General features: G+C 48.9%; 1 non-coding gene across 1 annotated transcript; it reads right to left on the bottom strand.

The window, feature by feature from the left end:
• Positions 1–4585: 4585 nt before the first annotated feature.
• Positions 4586–4658, bottom strand: TRNAV-UAC (transfer RNA valine (anticodon UAC)). The gene has a single exon. It is a non-coding gene; the product is annotated as a tRNA-Val (tRNA).
• Positions 4659–21546: the final 16888 nt, after the last annotated feature.

The following is a 21546-nucleotide window of genomic DNA, read 5'->3' as shown; positions in this document are numbered from 1 at the left end:
CGATTGGGCTGAGGCAGGCGCCATTTTTTCAATGATCTCTTAAAAACATGGTGCCATATTTCTGGAGAAATCACTGGGAATATAGCGCACGCGCAGCAGATGGCAAGGACTCTGGCACTGTACCAGAGTAACGACTCTGCTGCCTTCTGGGCATAACCTGGCACCATTTTTTCCAGGAGGATAGGATCAGACCCACAAAAACCTGTACAGTGGCGTTTTGTTAAAGCCACTGCTGCACATTTAGTCAAAAACACTCCCCTAAAAAATTTAATCTCCGAACCTCTGGACTGAGGGGTTGATGTATCAAGCAGTGAAAAGAATGTAGAAATGGACCAGTGGAAAAGTTGCCCAGGGCACCCAATCAGCTGTGAAGTAACATTTACAAAGTACAGTCTATAAAAGGATAGGTAGATGGTGATTGGTTGCTATGGGCAACTTCTCCATTCTAAACATAAAAAAAAAGCGGTCTCTATCATTTAAATGGCATATTTCATGAGGCCTAGATATACTGATGGGGTAAAGCTTTTTTTATAGTGACAAAATGTTTTCCGTATCTTAGATTCTATTCTAAGCCGCCATGTAGAGTGCAAGCTCTACAGGTCATTGTCATAGGAGGTAGCACATCATAGGAATGAGGAAACAACGTCTTTCTGCATGCTGGGTATTTCCTACACCCCTGATACCTCACTACTTGTAATAAGTTTTATGATGCAGCATGTAATAACGCTGAGCACTAGGTATCCATGTGCAGCGCTGAGCAAACACTATCCAGATGTTTTGTCACATTCCTGGGGGAGCGTTTCATACCTGCAAGCTCTCTGCCTTCTTGCTCAGCGCCTGGCTGCTAATGAGGGGAGACAAGGGTGATGCAGACAGGTCTAGCAGAGCAACACAGGGGGATTACTATGCTTTGGGGGATGATATTTTGTATCAGTTTTAGGGGGGCTTAATAATTGCGCTGGCCGCGTGCCAGCTGTTTAAAGCCAAGGCGAGTCCCCATACAAGAAACGGCCGATATTCAGAGATGAAATGTCACTCTTGAGAGACAAGCTGCACTCTCAGAATTCATATAGACTCAAATTATAAAGACAGTGGGTTTATATTATGGGAACCGTCGTCTACCAAAACGTATGTCTGCCGGATGTATATGAAACCTTCGCCCGTGTTTCCTGTGTAACGCTTCTGTAAGCGCTGCTCTAGATCTCCAAATGTATGTCTATATTAGAGGGGAACGCGTTCCTGTGTTGTCACCTCCTCTCTGTGGGGGGTCATTCAGACCCAATCGCACGCTGCATTTTTTCGCTGCCGTGCGATCGGGTCTGTACTGCGCATGCGTGTGACCCGCAATGCGCAGGCGCGACGGCCGTTGCCTGGCAGCGACAAATCGAACAAAGAAAGCGATCTCACCGGCATTCGCAAGAAGATTGACAGGCAGAAGTCGTTCGTGGGCGGCAACTCACCGTTTCTTGGGAGTGTCCGGAAAAACGCAGGCGTGCCTGGCCGTTTCCAGGGAGGGTTCCTGGCGTCGGCAACATCCCGGATTGTCGCAGCGGCTGAGTAAATCCTGGGCTGTGCAGAATCTGCACAAACTTTTTTTTGTGCAGCTCTCTGCACAGCCGATCGCACCCCTGCACAGCGTTTACCCCCTGCCCTGTAGGCGGCGATTACCTGGTCGCAGCAGTGCAAAAAATAGCCTGTGTGCGACCAGGTCTGAATTAGGCACAGTGAACAGTCACGCCTGGCAGGATGACATCACTAATGCGTATGCACAACCCCATTCACCATAGCTGCCTAAAGCGACAGCTTTTCGTCGCTTGCCAAGTAACAAATGGCGCCAACTAAGATAGTGCTACGGGTACTTACTAGTCCCATCTCTGCCTCTGAACGCTGTACGCAATGTCTTTGCACATGTGCTTTTAGTTCCAAATGAGATCTCACCTGTTTTCCATATTCCCGGGCATGCACACTAGGGCCGCAGCGGAAACCATACTTATCGCATCAGCCAACCAAAGGACGCTGGAGGGTAACACAACTCTGTAGATTCTCTTTCATACATTCCAGCACTAAGGTATGTCGATGGACCTACCGTCATGCAGACTGAGCGGCCGATCCAGGTAAGTATACACGCTTGCCAATCGACCTCTCGATGTGTCGGTCCTCTCATCCCGCATTTGAATTTGCCCGACCTGCTGTGACATCGGCTCCCGCAGCAAGTATACAGGCAGTCAGCGAACCAACCGAACGCACAACAAGATGCGCCGATACATCTTTAGACATACTGCACAGCTGATGCGGTATGTCTGTGTATGATGTCAGTATCACACATATCGGGGGTAAACACCCGTCGACGGACTCACGATATATTGGCTGTTCACGCGAATGACCAATATATCGCCTAGTGTGTACCCAGCTTAAGACATTCTGGGGGTTATTAAAAAATGTTTGTTTTTTGGCGATAATTAAAGGGTGCCTATTGTTGCTTTTTAATTGTTCTGGGTGCCCTTTAGTTATTGCGCTTGATACGCCCAATTAGACAGGGTTTAGCTGCGTAAAGCGGCAAAACCATTGTAAACTAATGGGCGAGACAGGAAAAAGTCCTGTTTGGTCGCCTCCGGGGCTGCGAGCTGAAATGTGACAGCTGTGGCTAATGGGCGTCTGATCGGAGTAACATTTTAATAGCACCAATAGACGCCCATTAGTATTCCCCGCCTCACAAACATTTGAATAGCCCCCCTGTATCTTTGCAATGAACGGCGTTGCAGGATGCCTCTTGGCGCTAAGGAAATAGACAGCTTAATATACATTTCACTCTTAGATTTCTACGGCTGATTAACAGTAATTTTACCACAATTTCTTTTTTTGTATCCTAACTAAATGTCAATATTCCCAGGGTGCCGTGTGCATGCAGTACCGATAAAGTAAAACTACAATAATTATTCTTGCAGATAATAGCTAAACTATAATTAGTAGCAAATAAAAAAAATTAATGACGTTTTCTATGCGTATTGCATATCTTGGAGAAATAACGTTCCGGTTCTGAATCGGACTGAACATACGATGTACGATATAACGATAGCAGCAACAGTGTGCGCTATAAGACTTTGTCGTCTGTTTACACCATTCATTTTTGGGAATGTGGCCAATAAAAGCAAAGAGTTGTTATTAGGATGGAAATGTCATCGTCGGTGCAGTTATGGGAGCAGCTACTCTCCAGTGTACTTCTTCCTTGTGTAGTATGTCCGGGTTAAAACATGCAAGATTCAAATAGAACCTTTGCACCAGGGATAGAGTTGGTACAAGTGCGCACTGATAATGATGATGGGTATGAAACCAAGCCTACAGAAAGTGGTGGGGCGGTCCCAAAGATGCGCACAACTCTACCTACACATTTATTTCCCATGCACGCAAAGCGCGGGGCAATAACAGATGACTTGCGTTCAACTCTATGGGGGAGATGTGTCAAACATTTTCTCAGGACTCCATGAGCAATAGTGGAGAAGTTTCCGAAAGTAACCTATCAGATTCTGAGGTCTATTCATGAAGCAGTGAAAAGAGTAGAGAAGTGAGTCTGTAGAGAAGTTGCCCATGGCAACCAATCAGCTGCTCCGTACAATTGTATAGTATGCACATCATAGTTGCCGACTTCTGGGCTGCTCTCTGCGGGAGAGAGCAGCCCGTCGGCTCAGTAGGGGGGGCGGGCAGTGAGGTGACGTGACAGGGGGGCGGGCCAGAGGCGGAACAGGGCGTGGCTTCTGGACCGCGGCATTTAAGCCACGCCCCCGCTGTGTAATGCCGCGATTACCGGCATTATACAGCAGGGGGCGTGGTTACGATGACGCGATTCAACAAGAATCGCGTCATCGCCTGCCCGGACCACCCACTTTACTTGTTAAGTGGGCGGCGGGCAGGGGGTGACCCGCGGATATCGGGAGACTTGCCTGCTCTTCCGGGGGGCCGGGAGGGTCACCCGTTTTTCGGGAGCCTCCCGGCCATTCCGGGAGCGTAGGCAAGTATGATCAGATGCACATTATAAACGTTACTTCAATGCTGATTGGTTGCCATGGGCAACTTCTCCACTGGCTCACTTCTCCACACTTTTCACTGCTTCATGAATAGACCCCTCTAGCTATTATCTTCTAGAAGCAGCTAGATAAATGTTAAGTAGAATCTGATTGGTTGCTATGGGCAACATCTCCACTACTATATAACTCACACCTTAGTAAATTAACCTCTAACTGTTGTTTTACAGGCTGTGCTAGATAAATGACAGAAGCTGTGAGCATTTTCTCTCTCCAAGATTTGATAAATCTCCCCCTATGTTTTTTTTTTATTCTCTAGGATTTACAAGGTAACATTACTGATGAATATTAAAAATGCAAAATAAAAACTGCAATACAATTACGTTCAATAAACGCATGCCGGTATGAACTGAAGAGCACTGAGATCCATCTGCAGAGGGCAATCTGCTGAAATGTACCAGCTCGGCAGCTAAGTGTCCAGGTAAACGTTTCTAGAATGTCAGCAACTATGCAGCATAGGGCCACAGATACAGCCGCACAAATATAAAAATGGGGATTTAAGAAAATGGTTTCACTGGGGATCGAACCCAGGACCTTCTGCGTGTAAAGCAGACGTGATAACCACTACACTATGAAACCTGACAGCTGAGGTCTCAAACAGCTGATGTTGTGGCAATCACTGCTTTGTAGAAAGAGTACCAATACCAGCACACCATTTTAAATTTTTCAGTAAGTAACCTTGTTTTATTTAGGGCCTGGCCAACCTGTGGTTCTCCAGCTGTTGCAGAACTATAAGTCCCAGGCAGCATGCCCTGCCACGGTTTTATTATTAAGGTATGTTAAAACTGTGTCAGGGTATGCTGGGGTGTGTAGTTTGACAGCAGCAGGAGAGCCACAGGTTGGCCAGACCTGAAAATGGCACATGTTCCCACATGTAAATTGAATGTTAGGTGGCCCCATTGGCCCCTAATAATGAATGGGCCTGGTACTACTACTAAAAGTATGCTGAAACTAGAGTTTCCAAGTTTATCGAGTCCATTAGCCAGTGGCGTCAGAAAGGGGTTGCGGCCCACACCCAGGTATCACCCTCGGAGGGGGTGACATCAAAATTCCAGCTTCTCACAGGAGCTAGGTTCTGGAGTGTGACTGTCTTCTGTCACACTTGTCATACATGGAGAGGCCACACTGCATTTACTGGTCTCCGGGGGTGGCCCAGCTTCTTTGGGTGACGCTGAACTGTCCCTGGAGTGATGTAACCGGGTTCCCCTGCGAGGCCACGCCCCCTCCATCTTAGGCCACACACCCTTTCAGCCGTGCCTCCAGCACGCTACAGGATGCAGAGTGCGCACCGGGTGTCACCGGACCCAGTGATGCCTCTGCATTAGCGATAATGAATAGGCCCCCATGCAGGCCCGGCGCATACCGCTCAGCAAAGGGATGCAGTGCAGGTAGGCGCCAGGGGTGAGAGGCGCCTACCTGCATCCCTGTGCTGAGTTCCCTGCCCTGCTGATGCCGGCTGCTGTGCCTGTCAAACTCTATGACAGGCAGCGGCGCCGGCATCATGAAGCCTCCTCTCCCCCTCCCCTGTCACATACTCACAGTGCAGCCAGTCACAGTGTGCTGGGCGGATCAAAAAGGGGGCAGAGCTTCGAGTGAATAAGGGGCGGAGCTACACGGGACCAGGCTGCAGCCTGCATCACAGGAGGACGGGTTTCCAGACTTTTTCATGTAAGTGGCTGGAAAGAGTGATTGTGTGTGTGTGTGTGTGTGTGTGTGTGTGTGTGTGTGTGTGTGTGTGTGTGTGTGTGTGTGTGTGTGTGTGTACAGTGGGGGTCATTCCGATCCGATCGCACGCTGCACTTCTTCGCAGCCGTGCGATCGGGTCGGAACTGTGCATGCGAGGCGGCTGCATTGCGCTGGTGCGTCGTTGCCTGGCGAAGTTGTCGCCGTGCAGCGACGCTGCGAATGAAGAAAGCTGTCGCAGTGGCGACCGCAAGAAGACTGACAGGAGGAAGGCGTTCCAGGGCGTCAACTGACCATTTTCTGGGAGTGGTTCGACGAACGTAGGCGTGTCCAGGCATTTGGAGGGTGGATGTCTGACGTCAATTTCCGGGACCTGCAACGCTGGATCGATCGCACATGGTAACTATTACCCTGGTCTAGTTCTGCACAAAACTTTTTTGCATAGCAGGGCTGCACAAGCGTTCGCAGCCTTGCTATTCCAAAAAGCCCTCCCCCATAGGCAGTGTCGAGTTGATCGCACGGGCAGCAAAAAGTTGCTACGTGCAATCAACTCGGAATGAACCCCAATATGTACATGTGTGTGTATGTGTATGTGGTGTATGTGTGACTGTGCAGCATAATGTGTGTAAGCGTTACTGCTTCAGGGGGTATAAGCGTCACTGGTACAGGGAGCATTACGTGAGCAAGCGTCACTGGTACAGGGGGCGTTACATGTGTAAGCGTCACTGGTACAGGGGTCATTGCGTGTGTAAACGTCACTGGTACAGAGGGAATTACATGTGCAAGCGTCATGTGTAAGAGTCACTGCTGCAGGGGGCATTACGTGTGTAAGCGTCACTGGTACAGGGGTCATTGCGTGTGTAAATGTCACTGGTACAGGGGGAATTACATGTGCAAGCGTCACTGGTACTGGGGGGCGTTACATGTGCAAGCGTCACTGCTGCAGGGTGCGTTACATATGTAAGCGTCAATGCTACAGGGTGCGTTACATATGTAAGCGTCACTGCTGCAGGGTGCGTTACGTGTGTAAGCGTCAATGCTACAGGGTGCATTACGTGTGTCAGCGTCACTGCTGCAGGGGGCGTTACGTGTGTAAGCGTCACTGCTACGGGGTGCATTATGTGTGTATGCGTCAACGCTACAGGGTGCGTTACGTGTGTAAGTGTCACTGCTACAGGGTGCGTTACGTGTGTAAGTGTCACTGCTACAGGGTGCGTTACGTGTGTAAGTGTCACTGCTACAGGGTGCGTTACGTGTGTAAGTGTCACTGCTACAGGGTGCGTTACGTGTGTAAGTGTCACTGCTGCAGGGTGCGTTACGTGTGTAAGTGTCACTGCTACAGGGAGTTTTATGTGTGTAAGCGTCACTGGTACAGGGGTCATTGCCTGTGTAAGCGTCACTGGTACAGGGGGCGTTATGTGTGCGTCACTGCTACAGGGTGGGTTACATGTGTAAGCATCAATGCTACAGAGTGTGTTACGTGTGTAAGCGTCACTGCTGCAGGGGATGTTACGTGTGTAAGCGTCACTGCTGCAGGGGATGTTACGTGTGTAAGCGTCACTGCATCTTGTATAAGCGTCACTGTACGGGGCGTTACGTGTGTAAGCATCACTACTGCAGGGGGCGTTACGTGTGTAAGTCCCACTACTACAGGGAGCATTGTGTGTATAAGCATTATGTGCGCTGTCCCTTTGTAAAGTACGGGAGGGCGCAAATTTATAGTTTGGAGGAGGGCGCCGAACACCCTAGCACCGGCCCTGCCCCCATGTTTTAAACTGTCCATAGTATATTGACCCACAAGTGATATATAAATAAGCAGTGGTGCCTAGAGGGGAGAACAAATTGCCCAGGCTTACTGTATGGGCCCGGCGGATGCTTGGGTCCGCCTCCCCCACCCTGAATATACTTACTTTGATCCTGGAAATGGGTTCCTCCTCCACAGAGCCATCTTCCCAGTTCCCAGTAACAGCTTCGGGAAGATGGCGCCGCACACCGGAAGCAAAGACTGTGGCACTGTGCCAGAGTCTTTGCCCTCTACTGCACATGCACCATCATCCCGAATATCACTGGGAAGATGACACCGGCCAAGGAGGAGGGACCCGCTTCCCGGATCAGGCAAGGTAGCCCGACTTTTGTGTGGTGCGTTGCCGGCCTCAAAACATTATTTTTTATTTTTAAATTTTTTGTTAAAAAAGCTAAAACTTTGCCTAAGCTCTTCACTCATCTGTTATAGTTTACACGATAATAACAACCAAATACAGACTGTAAGAAATGCGGGTGTAAACGCCTAGACTAGAGCGTTATCCGTATTGTACAAGATTGCAGAGTCTGCGGACAAGGTGCTTCTGTACCTGTTATGAAGCATCTGTTGCTCAATCCACATATTAAAATAAGCTTGAACAATAACCTGAGTTGATCTTACAGCTCCCAAATGAGCAGCCCGCGGCTGTCTGGATGCAGAACCTCTCACAACAGATGTTCCTGTGATGCTGATGAATTTATAATATGTCTCCTGCTGGGATTGTTATCCGATCAGCGCTCTTTATTTTATATGTTTAGCAGGACATGGTCATTTGCTGAAATATTGTCATCTACTGCCTATAAATATCTCATTTGGAGCTGGGAAGGAAGTAGTGTTGTAACTTTGTACCTTATGCTGATTAAGAAAATGAAGTTTGCAGGTTGTAGAATAGATCATAGAACATTTGTTTAGTGATTGCACTGATATAGGGACTTATTCTTCATTGGGCCCATTAATTCACTGGGGCCCGATGTGGCCTTCCCGTATTCCACAAACTTGAAATTCAGAGGACGTTAGTTCTATGAGGCCATACCTTCTCATCAGAAGGTGTTCCGGAGTGCGAAGATGGATCCTCACCTCCAGCGGCCTTCTCTGTACACATCTGTGAATTCAGGCCACGCATGTCCACTTATACACCTTTCAGACCACCTGAGGCGGGTCGCACCCAGGAGTCATACACGGGTGCTTTCCATGTGCGATCTGTCTCAGGGGGATGCGGTCAACATCCCGCTGGACGGGATCCCGGCGGTCGAAATACCGACGCCGGAATCCCGACCGCCACAATCCCGACATATTCTCCCTCCGTGGGTGTCCACGACACCCATAGAGGGAGAATATAATAGTGTGCCGAGCGTAGCAAGGCACCGTGCCCGCAGCGTGGCGAGCGAAGCGAGCCTGCAAGGGGCTGCGTTCCACTCGCCACCCCTGTCGGGATTGTGTGGTCGGGATTCCGGCATCGGTATTTCGACCGCCGGGATCCCGTCCAGCGGGATTACGTACTGATCCCGTCTCAGGCCCCTCGCCGCCGCTGTCCCCAACCCGGCATATTGCCGGACTGGCTCGCTACCCGAGTTGGAATACCGCGTCTCTCGACACGGATTATTCCAATTGGGTCCTTTCAGACTGCACAGTAACATGGGTTATGCGCGCTCATGTGCAATAACCTGAGTTAAAAGCTGGCGGTATAACACTGCCCAACAGTAGAAACAGCTAGCGATTAGCAGTGAAAGGGCAGACGCTAGGACTCGCGGGACCGTGCTTTTCAGAGCAGCTGTTCTGCAACTGGAGCAATACCCTGCAGTGCTGCTCAAATCACTAGAAAAAGAGTGCAGCAGCATGTTGCGCAGTAGGAAAGTCTCTGGGAAAATGGGCGCCCTTTTACCCAGAGGCCTGCGCCATCGATGGCGAAACTGAGAGTGGACATCGATGGTCACTAAGTATGCTATAAGAGACCATCGATGGTTTCTCTCATCGATTGCCATCCCTGTTAATTCTGTGAAAGGGCCGAGGGCCAATCACAGCCCGGGGGCGGCGCTTCACGGATGTAGGGGGCGTAGCTATGCTCTGGGTCCCGGCATATTGTGAACAAAAAATAAAATAAAATATTTGTTTAGGCCTAGACATTAATGGAGGGAAACCATCTGGTTCTCCCCCGTCGATGATAAAAGTATGCGACACCGGTCATAGACCATCAATGATTTTGAATCATCGATGGTCGATGCCCATCCCTAGCAAGATTTATTGTGTGCCAACACAGCAGCCCCTTCTTAGCGGCCGGGTTTATTTATAACATGTCGTCATGTACAGCACCATGGATACATATTGTTGAGTATGGGGAGGACGGGGAGCAGTGCCCTATCCCCCTGATGCGGGCTCCACCGGCCGCCCAGCTCGTTAGCAGTACTCATAGGGGGAGATGTGCCAGCGCGTGATGGATGAGGCAGCGCCTGCTTGGAGAATTGGTGATGGCAGGGAACAAATGCCTCAAAACAATATTGGAATTGGGGATTAAAAAAACTAATTGTCACCCTATGAGGACCCCCGTGTTATTGAATTTTAATTACAAATAAGGTCTCTGCCAGAATTACTGCTCCAGAACAGCTTCCCTGCCTAACGCTGATCGGCTCCTTGTGTGACGTCACACCTCCGGCTCTCAGGTACCGATCTATACCGCTGTGTATCTTGCTCTGGCCTCCATAGCCGTGCTGCTGCATGTAAGAAGCTGCCACTGTATACTTGTGCCTCCTGCTGCGGTCTCTCTCTGCCTGGGGGCTTGGGTATTGGTGCTGTGCTGCTGTGACCCGCTGCCTAGTACATTGCCTCCTTTCCTTACTGCACTTCCATCCTTCTCCTGTTGTCCTAAACCCTGACCCTCCCTGTCACCCACTATCTCACTGTCACCCTTGCCTTCCCAGTCAACCACTATCTCCGTCACCCCTGCATTCCCAGTCACCCACTATCTCCATCACCCCTGCCTTCCCAGTCACCCACTATCTCCGTCACCCCTGCACCTCTTTCACCCACTATCTCCCTGTCACCAACTAATTACCTGTTACCCACTATCCCTCTCACATCTGCCTCATTAGTCACCCACTATATGTCATCCCTGCCCCCCAGTTACCTACTATCTTCCTGAACCCTTGAAGGTACAATTGTGTGGCCACGCCCCTTTTTGTGGCATGCACCTTTGGCGCGCTCTGTCCTTTTAAGTAGTTTATCCCATCAACAGTCGCCAAAAATTTTATTTGCTTAACAAAAAAAAAATAGGCCGAGGCCGGCCCTGCACAAATTATACAATCGGATGCAACAAAACGGCCGAACAAGATTGCACTGTTTAATCTAATATGCGACAGGTACAGCAGCGTACGAATCATTGGCGTTTCTATAATGGGTGCGGTGCACACGGGCCCCTGATTCCAGGGGGGCCCACACCGCACCCATTGCACCCATTTTAACACTTACCTTTCCAGAGTCCAGTGCTGGGACCTGCAATTGCGGCGGAAATCGCCGCCAAAATAGCCGCAGTGCATGCGCTTTAGACAAATTGGTCTCCGGATCATGGTGGGCGCCATGTGTACGAATGAGTCTGAATCTGTATAGGAAGTGCTACAATGCACCAGCTGCGGCTTCTCTTCACGCCAAGTTCCTGTGTGCACCACCTGCGACTTGGTATGCTTGTCTGGTTAATGTCTTTGGTACAGACTGAGTGGTGTTTTGCTGCGTCTGCGCTGTGAATAAGATGCAGTTTAATGAAAAAGTGGCTATGCTACACCGCTCGTCTCAACTCAGGGTTCATACATTGAGGCCAGGTGTATGATGACACATATTCACTTATATTTAAACATGGAGTGGGGCTAAAGGGGTGAACAATTACAAGGCAAAACCATAGCTTGTATGTGATTGCCCCTATAAAAAACATCTAAGATCATTCTGCATCCTGCACCACCAGTGATCTCTGACTCCACTACATGCTGCTGTTGCTGTTTTTGCCCCATTCCAGAAGCTACCACAGTGTGCTGTATATCTCTTACACGCACAGAGGGCCTTATTCAGGTTGGATCGCAGTGTGCGATCCAACTGGAATTATTGAGAAAAAGATGTGGGAGCATGCGCAGCACCCGGCCTGCACATGCACCCGCATTTTCTGCAGGGGGGCTCCACAAAATGTGACCGCCTCTGCCTGTCAATCAGGCAGAGACGGTCACAGGGGTGGGGGGGGGGGGGGGCGGTCAATGTTTGTGTTTCCAGGGAGGAGATGGAGCATTGCAGGGACGGTGCAACGCGAACGGGGTGTAGAGGCGGCAAAATGGGGGCGTGATCATGACGGCTGCGGGCGTAGCTAAGCTGCGCTGGCAGGAGTCATCCTTAGTTTCTGCTAACAAGCAAAAATTGCGATGCGTTCGCAATTTCTGCTTGTGAAACTGGGGGAGGAGGCGGTCAGCATGCCCAGCAATGGTCAGCCCCCAGCATGCGCTCCAAAGGATTGCAATTTCTACTGAATTAGGCCCATAATGTAATGACTCAGGTGAAACCAATCCGGTACAGTGTATCTTACTAGCAATACCTAATTTTATCTATTAAACTGTCTGCTGACATTGGTAACGTGGTGGAGTGAGGCGTTCCAGTCACTTGGAGCCAGTCCACTTCATGTGTTAACAAAATGAACTCCCCTTGACGAGAGGCGTCTCACCTTGAGCTGTGTGGGTAACAGGCCGTGATGGCTCAGCAACCAAGAATTCTCATTTAGCTCCACAGAGATATAACACAGGAAATCTGGACAATCCCTCTCATGCACTCAGCACACACACATGTATCTCCTACCTGATTTATTGGGACTTCCTTACACTTCAGAAGCGGCCATCTTACCATGAGCTCCGTGGAAGGAATATTGTAAATATGGAGTAACGCCAAAAATCACATATGGATTGCTTTCAGAAATACTGTGCCTTTACCTAAACATAAATATCTAATTACAGTATAAAGTATTACGATTGCAATTTATCTCATAAAAGTTGTGTACAAGCCGGGGAAAATTCCTATACACAGTCGAGTCACATTATTATGACCACCTTATATGAAAAAGAGGTCCTCTGCAATTCTAGGATCAGCTGCGGTCCTTGGAGATATTGAGGTGTGGAAATGCAGGCTCTGTGAGCGGAAGCACTGGCAGCACAGTGAATCCACTGGAGGGGAGGGGAGGGGTGGGGAGACAAGCGGGGAGGCCCCAAAGTTCAGTAGGTCCACTGATAGGTCAGGATTTGGAGGAGTAGGGCGAACAGGGGCAGCAAGCAGTCTGAAGTCACTTCATAATTATATATATAGAAGACAGAGCAGCGGGAGGGGGGACAGAGCAGGACCAAGTAGCGATCAGATCAGGGCATTGGGGAGTGAGCAGTCTGAAGTAACCTGACATATCCCAGATCACTCTGTTAACACATATGCCTTCCGGGAATCTCTCTCTCAGTGGAGTGTCTCGGTCACACGGGGAGCAGCCGCAGACTTTTTTCTCTGCCACACTCTCTCTGGGTTCCTTGAGCAGAGAGTACAGCGAGAAGGCGTGGGGGGAGACAGCAACCTCCACTGCTCTTCTCTCGTCACCAGCCTCCTTACGCCATCCTGAGATGGCAGATTTGATTTTGAGAGGCAAAACAGAAAGATGAGCTTTCCGTGTTTCTATGAATCGCTTTCCCCATACTAGTGTATGGGAAAGCCATGTGTACACTAATCAGGGCCACTCAGGTTTCTCCACAGTAACCCTTCATCTGAATGGGGTGTGATACCCCATCCCAGCAGTTGGGATGTCGGTGGTCACATGACCGACCCCGGCATCCCGACAATTAGAATGCTGACAGCGACATGGTAATCATTTTACTCCTCCCCTGCCGCCTATCCTAACCCTAACCTTCCTGGGGTGACGGCTAGGGCTAAGATAGTGGTGGTGGCGACTACAGGGGGATGGCGGCTATGGATAAAGCTAGGCTCTAGTGCCTAACACTAACCCCCTCTATACCGGGTCTTAACCCTAAAACTGGCCCTGATACTTACCTTCTGGATGCCAGCTGTTGTTGTTCTGGCTCCGGGATTCCAAATCCCTCTGAATATGAGGAAGCAGTGAAAAGCCCTGTTATCACGAATAAAGGGCATTTCACTGCTCCTTGGATAGACCCCTTGGTATTTCAATATGTGCTAATGTGATGTACTAATGGACATCACCGCTCAGCGCCACGATGCTGATCGCATATGTACTTAGATATGCTATTAGCATTATGGAGGACAGCTCTTCTAATAAGAGCTGTCCTCCACGATCCCCAGCGGCTGCCTGACTTCCGGGATTCGGCCCCGGGAGTCAGTCTGCGCAAGTACAGAGTGACGGGGGTGGGCGCGAGGCATGCTGGGAGGGATCCAATCGGGTCCCTCACACAGTGCTGTGGAGAGAAGCCCATAGCCTTCTATGGGGTATCGCCAGCAAAAGCCGACGAACCCCGCCACGGCGCTCACCTGCCAGCCAGGGGTTAGTGCATTATGAAAATGCGGTCAACAGGAGTTGACCGCATTTTCCGTTTAGTACATCACGCCCTATATGTTACAAAAAACACATTTGTGACATCTAGGTCATGTTCTGAACAGCCGGATTACAGCAGCGTGGTCAGGGCTCCATACACACTGAGCAGGCCCTACACATAGCTACAGTGTGAGGGGCATGCTGGCATATGTGAACTGGGATTTCTGTGTGGCATAATGTGACCTTGGGGCACTACAGTCTGTTTAATGCATTTGTGGTGCTGGGAGTATTTACGTAGTATACTTTATAATGGGTTGGGTACGGGTGACCGGCGGTCGGGGTCCCGGCGGTCAGCATACCGCCGCTGGGATCCCGGCTATCAGAATGCCAACAGAGGGGTGAGTGTATAGAAGCCCCTTGTAGGCTGCGCTCACCACAGGTTCTATTCCCACTCTGTGGGGCTTCCACAAACTTTACCCTGGCCCCCAAAAGTTAGTTGCCCTGGGGCCACCACAATCCTTACTCCGCCCATGTTCCTGAATCCTGTGTTTGATAATTAGCAGAACTGCAGTATATAATATTAGATATACCAAGATCCATGGGGTATATAACTTTTCTCTGTGAGACGTACAAGTGATTGCCGCCCGAGACTGAGCCATAAAAAGCCGTATGTTCCCCTCACGGTATACATATTACAGATATCCAGTTATTGTATGTCACAATGATGTGTTCCTCAGTATCTGGGAAATACACAGACATTGGAAGCTTGAGGCAGGCACCTCTGTTTGAGTCCCATGGGGGCCACAATCCACAGCGCACCATGTGTTAATCCTCCATGTTTTATGCTGGCATTAACACACGGCGCACAGAAGCCCACCTCAAAGGGGTTAAACTGTGTACCATATGGACAGAGAGCAATCCCCTTCTCTTTGTACCCAAGGCGTGTGGATTTAGGCATGTCGGCCCCTCTCTTTTATTTCCATGCGCCTGGTTCTTACCTAGGCAGTATATCACCTGTTTTATAGGGTCACGTGGGATCTGTTAATGGGGTGCTTGCTTCTTGATGATTTCAGGATGAGTGTTTTCATAGCACCTGGAAATCATTCACACACCTGGAGCTGCCTCAATTACCTTCACATGTGGTTCCGACATACAGAGAACTTCCAGCTCCAAGTTACCATGCAGCTTGGCCATAGAACTGGCCCACATAAGGGTGGTAGCACATAGGCGCTTTGTGCGCTCAGCCTCTGCCAGCAGTAACCGGCATTCATCCTTTCCTTATGCCGCAATAGTGCAGGTAGTGCACACGCTGTGTCACACTATCCTGCATTCAGGTGGATGTCGTCCATAGTAACGAAACAGAAACTGGAAAGAAAAAAATCCCTCCTCATCTTATTCTTGTGACTTATTTCCTTTTTAGAGGTCCACGCTCATCTGACTCGCGAACGACTCGCAGGTGTGAATTAGTCATCATTGTGATTAGCCGCTCTCAGGTACAACCTGTTCGTGGGTGCATACGCAGTGCAACCGCCCGGCCGCAGGCACGCTAGTCGCAGTAATGTACTTGCAATTGCCACGGCTATCGGCCAAGCTGAGGAAGGACACATTTGTATATATTTATTTAACAGGTTCATTTATTGCGATCGCTTGTGCAGCCTTGCTATTCTAAAAAAGTTTTGTGCAGAACAAGACCAGCCCTGCAGTTACTTACAGTGTGCGTTGGATCCAGCGATGAAGGTCAGACATCCTCCCTCCAAACGCCTGGACACGCCTGTGTTCAGATCTCCACGCCCGGAAAACGGTGAGTATCCACCCCGGAGTGCCTCCCCGCTGTCAATCTTCTTGCGATCGCGCCAGCGATCACTTTCTTCTTTCTTCTGGTCGTTGCCCCGCGACGGCTGTTGCCTGGCAACAACGCGCGTGCGCATTGTGGGTGCCGAGCATGCGCATTTCTGAAATGTTCGCACCTCAGCGAAGAACCGCTGCGTGCGAACAGGTAGGAATGACCCCCCTAATTCAGAGTTGATCGCAGGAGCAAGTTCGTTAGTAGTTGGGCAAAACCATGTGCACTGCAGGGGGTGGCAGATATAACATGTGCAGAGAGAGTTAGATTTGGGTGGGTGTGTTCAAATTTAAATCTAAATTGCAGTGTAAAAAATAAAGCAGCCAGTTTACTCTGCACAGAAACAAAATAACCCACCCAGGTCTAACTCTCTCTGCACATGTTATATCTGCCCCCCCTGCAGTGCACATGGTTTTACCCAACTGCTAACAAATTTGCTGCTGTGATCAACTCTGAATTACCCCCATAGTGTGCTAGGGGGCTGATTCAGCATCAGCCGCTATTGTACTGAAATCGCTATTAGGCGATTTCAGCACAAGTTCGCATGCGTGCAGGCCGGTGCGTGCATGTGCAAGGTCTTAAACTGCGATGGCATACGATCACAATCTAAGACCCGTGGGGGGGAGATGACAGGGCGTTGACGAAGCGTTTTGTGGGCATCGACGCACCGTTTGGGGGTCACAGTCTGGACAACACAGGCGTGTCCGAACCATTTGTGGGCGGGCCGTGGCCGCTGTGTGACGTCACACGCAGCTGCTGCGACCCAAAAGATGGAGGACATTGCACTCCTGTGGTAGATCTATATTGATTGCAGGACATTGCACTCCTGTGGTAGATCTATATTGATTGCAGGACATTGCACTCCTGTGGTAGATATATACTGATTGCAGGACAATGCACTCCTGTGACAGATACTAATTGCAGGACGTTGCGCTCCTGTGGTAGATCTATATTGATTGCAGGACATTGCACTCCTGTGGTAGATATATACTGATTGCAGGACAATGCACTCCTGTGACAGATACTAATTGCAGGACGTTGCGCTCCTGTTGCAGATATTCTATAATCTGATTGCAGGACGTTGCGCTCCTGTGGCAGATATATATATAGATTGTAGGACGCTGTGTTCCTGTGGCAAATATATATTGATTGTAGGACATTGCACTCCTGTGGCAGATATATACTGATTGCAGGACGATGCACTCCTGTGGCAGATACATATTAATTGCAGGACGTTGCGCTCCTGTTGCAGATACTCTATAATCTGATTGCAGGACGTTGCGCTCCTGTGGCAGATATATATTGATTGCAGGACGCTGTGCTCCTGTGGCAGATATATATATATATATATATATATATATATACACTGCTCATAAAAATAAAGGGAACACTTAAACAACACAATGTAACTCCAAGTCAATCACACTTCTGTGAAATCAAACTGTCCACTTAGCAAGCAACACTGATTGACAATCAATTTCACATGCTGTTGTGTAAATGGAATAGACAACAGGTGGAAATTATAGGCAATTAGCAAGACACCCCCAATAAAGGAGTTGTTCTGCAGGTGGTGACCACAGACCACTTCTCAGCTCCTGTGCTTTCTGGCCGATGTTTTGGTCACTTTTGAAAGCTGGCGGTGCTTTCACTCTAGTGGTAGCATGAGACGGAGTCTACAACCCACACAAGTGGATCAGGTAGTGCAGCTCATCCAGGATGGCACATCAATGCGAGCTGTGGCAAGAAGGTTTGCTGTGTCTGTCAGCGTAGTGTCCAGAGCATGGAGGCGCTACCAGGAGACAGGCCAGTACATCAGGAGGCGTGGAGGAGGGCAACAACCCAGCAGCAGGACCGCTACCTCCGCCTTTGTGCAAGGAGGAATAGGAGGAGCACTGCCAGAGCCCTGCAAAATGACCTCCAGCAAGCCACAAATGTGCATGTGCCTCCTGAAACGATCAGAAACAGACTTCATGAGGGTGGTATCGGGCCCGACATCCACAGGTGGGGGTTGTGCTTACAGCCCAACACCTTGCAGGATGTTTGGCATTTGCCAGAGAACACCAAGATTGGCAAATTCGCCACTGGTGCCCTGTGCTCTTCACAGATGAAAGCAGGTTCTCACTGAGCACATGTGACAGACGTGACAGAGTCTGGAGACGCGAAGGAGAACGTTCGGCTGCCTGCAACATCCTCCAGCATGACCGGTTTGGCAGTGGGTCAGTAATGGTGTGGGGTGGCATTTCTTTGGGGGGGCCGCACAGCCCTCCACGTGCTCGCCATAGGTAGCCTGACTGCCATTAGGTACCGAGATGAGATCCTCAGACCCCTTGTGAGACCATATGCTGGTGCGGTTGGCCCTAGGTTCCTCCTAATGCAAGACAATGCTAGACCTCATGTGGCTGTAGTGTGTCAGCAGTTCCTGCAAGACGAAGGTATTGATGCTATGGACTGGCCCGCCCATTCCCCAGACCTGAATCCAATTGAGCACATCTGGGACATCATGTCTCGCTCCATCCACCAACGCACCACAGACTTTCCAGGAGTTGGCGGATGCTTTAGCCCAGGTCTGGGAGGAGATCCCTCAGGAGACCATCCGCCACCTCATCAGGAGCATGCCCAGGCGTTGTAGGGAGGTCATACAGGCACGTGGAGGCCACACACACTACTGAGCCTCATTTTGACTTGTTTTAAGGACATTACATCAAAGTTGGATCAGCCTGGAGTGTGTTTTTCCACTTTAATATTGAGTGTGACTCCAAATCCAGACCTCCATGGATTAATACATTTGATTTCCATTGATAATTTTTGTGTGATTTTGTTGTCAGCACATTCAACTATGTAAAGAACAAAGTATTTAATAAGAATATTTCATTCATTCAGATCTAGGATGTGTTATTTTAGTGTTCCCTTTATTTTTTTGAGCAGGATAGATAGATGGATAGATAGATAGATAGATAGATAGATAGATAGATAGATAGATAGATAGATAGATAGATAGATAGATAGATAGATAGATAGATAGGTTGCAGGACATTGCACTCCTGTGGCAGATATATACTGATTGCAGGACGTTACACTCCTGTGGCAGATATATACTGATTGCAGGACGTTACACTCCTGTGGCAGATATATACTGATTGCAGGACGTTACACTCCTGTGGCAGATATATACTGATTGCAGGACGTTACACTCCTGTGGCAGATATATACTGATTGCAGAACGTTGCACTCTTGTGGCAGATACATACTGATTGCAGGACGTTACACTCTTGTGGCAGATATATACTGATTGCAGGACGTTACACTCTTGCGGCAGATATAGAATGATTGCAGGACGTTACACTCCTGTGGCAGATATATACTGATTGCAGGACGTTACACTCTTGTGGCAGATATATAATGATTGCAGGACGTTACAATCCTGTGGCAGATATATACTGACTGCGGGACGTTGCACTCCTGTGGCAGATACATACTGATTGCAGGACGTTACACTCCTGTGGCAGATATATACTGATTGCAGGACGTTACACTCTTGTGGCAGATATATAATGATTGCAGGACGTTACACTCTTGTGGCAGATATATAATGATTGCAGGACGTTACACTCCTGTGGCAGATATATATTGATTGCAGGACGTTACACTCCCGTGGCAGATACATACTGATTGCAGGACGTTACACTCCCGTGGCAGATACATGCTGATTGCAGGACGTTGCATTCCTGTGTCAGATATATACTGATTGCAGGACGTTACACTCTTGTGGCAGATATACACTGATTGCAGGACGTTACACTCCTGTGGCAGATATATACTGATTGCAGGACGTTATACTCCTGTGGCAGATATATACTGATTGCAGGACGTTACACTCCTGTAGCAGATATATACTGATTGCAGGACGTTACACTCTTGTGGCAGATATATACTGATTGCAGGACGTTACACTCCTGTGGCAGATATACACTGATTGCAGGACGTTGCACTCCTGTGGCAGATATATACTGATTGCAGGACGTTACACTCTTGTGGCAGATATATAATGATTGCAGGACGTTACATTCCTGTGGCAGATACATACTGATTGCAGGACGTTACACTCCTGTGGCAGATACATGCTGATTGCAGGACGTTGCATACCTGTGTCAGATATATACTGATTGCAAGATGTTACACTCCTGTGGCAGATACATACTGATTGCAGGACTTTGCACTCCTGTGGCAGATACATACTGATTGCAGGACTTTGCACTCCCGTGGTAGACACATTCTGATTGCAGGATTTTGCACTCCTGTGGCAGATACATACTGATTGCAGGACTTTGCACTCCCGTGGTAGACACATTCTGATTGCAGGACGTTGCACTCCTGTGGCAGATATATACTGATTGCAGGACGTTGCACTCCTGTGGCAGATACATACTGATTGCAGGACGCTGTGCTCCTGTGGCAGATACATACTGATTGCAGGACGTTACACTCCTGTGGTAGACACATTCTGATTGCAGGACGTTGCACTCCTGTGGCAGATATATACTGATTGCAGGACGTTACACTCTTGTGGCAGATATATAATGATTGCAGGACGTTACACTCCTGTGGCAGATATATATTGATTGCAGGACGTTACACTCCTGTGGCAGATACATGCTGATTGCAGGACGTTGCATTCCTGTGTCAGATATATACTGATTGCAGGACGTTACACTCCTGTGGCAGATATATACTGATTGCAGGACGTTACACTCCTGTGGCAGATACATGCTGATTGCAGGACGTTGCATTCCTGTGTCAGATATATATTGATTGCAGGACTTTGCACTCCTGTAGCAGATACTGTATATACTGATTGCAGGACGTTACACTCCTGTGGTAGACACATTCTGATTGCAGGACGTTGCACTCCTGTGGCAGATATATATTGATTGCAGGACTTTGCACTCCTGTAGCAGATACTGTATATACTGATTGCAGGACGTTACACTCCTGTGGTAGACACATTCTGATTGCAGGACGTTGCACTCCTGTGGCAGATATATACTGATTGCAGGACGTTACACTCCTGTGGCAGATATATACTGATTGCAGGACGTTACACTCCTGTGGCAGATATATACTGATTGCAGGACGTTACACTCCTGTGGCAGATATATACTGATTGCAGGACGTTACACTCTTGTGGCAGATATATAATGATTGCAGGACGTTACACTCCTGTGGCAGATATATATTGATTGCAGGACGTTACACTCCTGTGGCAGATACATGCTGATTGCAGGACGTTGCATTCCTGTGTCAGATATATACTGATTGCAGGACGTTACACTCCTGTGGCAGATATATACTGATTGCAGGACGTTACACTCCTGTGGCAGATACATGCTGATTGCAGGACGTTGCATTCCTGTGTCAGATATATACTGATTGCAGGACGTTACATTCCTGTGGCAGATACATGTTGATTGCAGGACGTTGCATACCTGTGTCAGATATATACTGATTGCAAGATGTTACACTCCTGTGGCAGATACATACTGATTGCAGGACTTTGCACTCATGTGGCAGATACATACTGATTGCAGGACTTTGCACTCCCGTGGTAGACACATTCTGATTGCAGGACTTTGCACTCCTG

This window comes from Pseudophryne corroboree, chromosome 7 (genome assembly GCF_028390025.1).
Source record: "Pseudophryne corroboree isolate aPseCor3 chromosome 7, aPseCor3.hap2, whole genome shotgun sequence".
NCBI lineage: Eukaryota > Metazoa > Chordata > Amphibia > Anura > Myobatrachidae > Pseudophryne > Pseudophryne corroboree.
This window is presented reverse-complemented; position numbering and strand designations above follow the sequence as displayed.